The sequence below is a fragment of the Tupaia chinensis genome, unplaced genomic scaffold, assembly GCF_000334495.1.
Source record: "Tupaia chinensis unplaced genomic scaffold, TupChi_1.0 Scaffold000201_1, whole genome shotgun sequence".
In the NCBI taxonomy this organism is placed as follows: domain Eukaryota; kingdom Metazoa; phylum Chordata; class Mammalia; order Scandentia; family Tupaiidae; genus Tupaia; species Tupaia belangeri.
The window spans coordinates 976,353-980,738 of record NW_006159676.1 but is presented as its reverse complement, the minus strand read 5'-3'; the positions used below and the strand labels follow the sequence as shown (position 1 = coordinate 980,738).

At 55.6% G+C, this 4,386-nt stretch overlaps 1 protein-coding gene across 1 annotated transcript in view; it reads right to left on the bottom strand.

Moving 5' to 3' along the window:
- Positions 1 to 4,386, bottom strand: part of MEF2B (myocyte enhancer factor 2B) — a 35,437-nt gene that overhangs the window by 15,663 nt on the left and 15,388 nt on the right. The window lies entirely within an intron of this gene.

Here is a 4,386-nt window from a genome sequence, read left to right as displayed (position 1 = left end):
CACGCGCCCGGTGTGAGTTTAAGCCACCGGGTCCGGGACTCGAACCACGGTCGACTACGTGGGAGTCCAGCGACACAGCCATGACGCTAACTGCTGGTTCCCTAGAGGAAAGAAGATCTCACGAGGACTCCCTATGGTCGTCTCTGTGGTCATTAAGTCAACCGACAGACACACTCGAGGTCCATCAAGATATAACCTGCCTCCTCCACCGCCTGGTGCCGTTTCCTGGTCCCCAGGTGACGGTGCTGGGGAGGGGGCTAAAAGGAATCCCACCTTCACGGGACCAATAGATGGCATCATCGTTATGTCGCTGGATTCCCACATAGGCGACTGCGGTTCGAGTCCTGGACCCGGTAGTTTAAACTCACGCTGGACACATGAGCATGCCCCAAATCCCAAGAGGAGAATGGAGGACAAGGGATTGTGGTGTGGCCATCTCTCTAGAGGGGAGATTTCTCACTTTCCCTCTCTCTTTCTCTGTCTCCCTCCAGTGAGGGCACACAGCCTATGGTCAAAAAAAAAAAAAAATTAAAAAAAAAAAACATACAAAAAACAAAAAAAATACACTCCTCTGGCCTCTGCTCTGCACCCCTCTGGCCTCTGTTCTGCACCCCTCTGGCCTCTGCTCTGCACCCCTCTGGCCTCTGCTCTGCACGTGGGAGGCCTCAGCCCGCTCCCCTGTCAACCCAGTCACCCTCCTTCTCCCACCTAGGCTGGATGGAGGTGAGGAGGAGGAGGCAGCCAACCTTGTCCTCCCGTGTCCCAGAAGCCGAAGTGGCTTTGCAGCTGGGGGCACGCTGAGTCAGCGTGCCAACCTTGCAAGACCACGGACCCGTGCCCCGCCGCCACCTCCCGGTCCCCACTTCCTCCCCCTCTGCAGTGGGGGGTCACAGGATCCTGACCTCAGAGGGCTCGTGTGCACAGACCCAGTTCCTCTTCTGGGGCTCCCAGTGGAGCATTAATGAGGGGACACTCGGGCAGACCCCAGAGCCCGCAGGGAGGCCGCAGCTTAGCGGGGTGGTGGTGGTGCTGGTGAGGTGAGGGAAGGGGAAGTGAGAGGCAGGTGGGTAAGGCTCCCAACGCTGCAGCGAATCAGGCCTGTGGCCCGGCCTCACGCAACCCCAGGCTGGGTTTCATCACCTGCTCCCCAAGCACCTCATTAGGGGCGACAGGAAGAGCCCTTTGGAAAGCGGGGACCCTTCCTCCCCTCTCTTGGGGGCCCACCCGGGCTGCCTGAGACCCTCCCTCCCTAGTTGGAGCCCTGGACCTGCCTCGTCCTGCCGGGGAAGGGGTGAAGGGGTGGAGCCCAGATGTGGGGGTCTCTGCGGGGGGGTGACCTGGAGGGCCTGGCTCGGTCCCCACTGGCAGCCGCTGGGGGCCTCCTGCTCGGACAGCGACTCCCCTGTGGCCTCATTTCTCTGGGTCTCGGTTTCCTTCTCTAAAACATGGGAAGACTTGGGGCTACTTCCTGGTGACTTGGGCCCCTGACAGCTCCCAGGATGGGGTCGCGTCTCCTTAGCTCTGGGGGACACGGGAGGACCAGAATGACCGTCCCAAGCTGTCCCAAGCAGGCATGCTGGGGGATGAGGGGGGGCAAAAAAAAAATCCATTCCTCTTACGGAAAACCTGGGGGGTTAGGGAGGCTCCCGGCCACACAGAGACCCCCCAAACACATGCAGAGCCCCTCAAAAATCAGGATGCGGGACCAGCAGTTGGCGTAACGGCTATGTCGCTGGACTCCCATGTAGTGAAACACAGTTCGAGTCCCGGACCCGGCGGTTAGTGTAATGGCTGTGTTGTCGAACACCCATGTAGTTGACCGTGGTTCGAGTCCCGGACCCAGTGGTGTAAACTCACGCCGGGCGCGTGTGCGTGCGTGCCCAAGATCCCGAGAGGAGAGTGGAGGAGAAGGGATTGCGGTGTGGCCATCCACCCTGGGAGGTGATTTCTCGCTTTCTGTCTCTCTGTCTCTCTCTGTCTGTCTGGCTAGTGCATGTGCCCTATAGCAAAAACCTCTCCAAAAAGAAAAAAAATCAGGATGTGAAAACAATGGCTCCTTCACACACAGGGATCCCCATCAACATATGCATCACCCCAAAAATATGAAGGATCTGCGCACAGAGTCCCCAAAACACATGCAGTCCACGGTCACGCAGACCCCCCCAAACCCACGCAACTACACACACGTGACTCCCTCAAGCACACACTGGTCCCTTTGTACCTACAGACTCCCCGCCCCAGACACCGACACTTCCTGGACACACAGAACCTCCAACACACGTGGGTCCCTAAATGCATGAAGACACCCCCAATCTTATAAAGACCCCACCCAGAGCTATGTGATAGGATCTTCAAAAAGTTCATGGAAATGCATATTATGAAAAACTTCATGCATCCATTTTACCATGTTTGTCACTGAAATAAACTTGGACTTGAATTCTACTTTGGGGACCAGCAGTTGGCGTCATGGCTATGTCTCTGGACTCCCATGTAGTCGACCACAGTTCGAATCCCGGACTCGGTGGCTTAAACTCACGCCGGGCGCGTGTGCGTGCGTGCCCAAGATCCCGAGAGGAGAATGGAGGAGAAGGGATTGCAGTGTGACCATCCCCCCTGGGGGGTGATTTCTCGCTTTCTGTCTCTCTGTCTGTCTCTGTCTTTCTGGTGAGCACATGCACTCTATAGCAAAAACCTCTCAAAAAAAACAAAAAAAAAAAGGAATTATTTAATTTTTAGAGTTTTTTTTGCTTTAGGGCAAGTGCTGGAGAGAGAGAGAGACAGAGACAGAGACAGTGAGAGGGAAAGAAATCACCCTCTCTGAGGGGAGTGGTCGGGCTATAATCTCTTCCTTTTCATTGTCCTCCCAGGATCTTGGGCACACATGCGCTTGCACCAAATGAACCTGGTGTGAATTTTGAAGCTGCTGGATCCAGGCCTTGAACCTCAATCCGCCATGTGGGATTCCACTGACCTAACTGCCACACCAACTCATTTTATTAATTACTTTTCTTTTTTTTAAATTTGCTACAGGGCACATGGACTCTACTCAGCAGAGACAGAGAGAGAGAGAGAAAGTGAGAAAGCAAGCCACCAGGTCCGGGACTCGAACAGCGGTTGTCCATATGGGAGTCCAGTGCCCCAGCCAACATGCCATTGGCTGGTCACATGGATCCCGGCTTCTAACAGAAGAAGGCTCCATGAATTCCCTTTGTCCATAGGGCCCCTCTGGCACCCTTTGAGAGACAGGCCCATTGGGGGACCCTAGACCTGCCTCCTGACCGCTACCCAAGTCTGGTCCTCAGAGAGACGTTTCCTGCAGGACTCTACTGTGCCCCTGGAGTTTAAATCGTGGCCATACACCAAGAGAACAAGGCTGAGGCTGTGAGGTCAACCAGACCAGGAGGGTTCGAATCCCGACTCCACCACAACATTCTTTCTTTTTTTTTTTTTCGGAGAGGTTTTTGCTATAGGGCGCGTGTGCTCGCCAGAAAGACAGACAGAGACAGAGAGACAGAAAGCAAGAAATCACCCCCCCAGGGGGGTTGTCCACGTCGCAATCCCTTCTCCTCCATCCTCCTCTCGGGATCTTGGGCATGCACACACACGCGCCCGGCATGAGATTAAGCCACCGGACCCGGGACTCGAACCGTGATCGACTACATGGGAGTCCAGCGACATAGCCATGACACCAACTGCTGGTTCCCGCCATGTTGTTCTTACATGACTCTTTCTTTTCTCAAAATGTATTTATTTCATTCAGCGAGCGAGACAGACAGAGAAATAAACAGGGTATCCTCGACAGGGTCTCACCCCTGCATCCTCTCACCCCTGCACACACCCAGCCTTCCCACCCAGCCAGATCACGGGCACTTGCACCTAGGCATGTACAGGCCAACCGGGGAACCGAACCCACGACCTTCCGTATGCACCCAGCTTCCCCTGAGCAGGGCCGTACGGCTGCAGTGTCGGACCACTCCACGTGACACTTTCAGATCCTCTGATTCCGTATTAGTACAGTGGGCCCTACACACTCGCCCAGCACCCACCCACCGCCTTCTCCAACGTGGAAACTTAGAAGGGTCTCATTGACCGGCGAGTTCTCTGGCCACCTGCAGTCTCTTTTGATGGGGGGGGGGCACCTACTTGAACCCCCAAACAGACCTGCCACTTCATCACTTTTCCTTGTCTAGGACTGGGGTCTCCCCTCGAATACCTTCTCAGCTGGCTCAGGTCTGAGGCCCAGGTCTGCTACCCATTCAGTCAGAAAAGTCATGATAGAAAACATGGGGAGGGACTCAGCAGTTAGCGTCATGGCTATGTCGCTGGACTCCCACGTAGTCGACCACGGTTCGAGTCCCAGACCCGGCGGCTTAAACTCACGCCGGG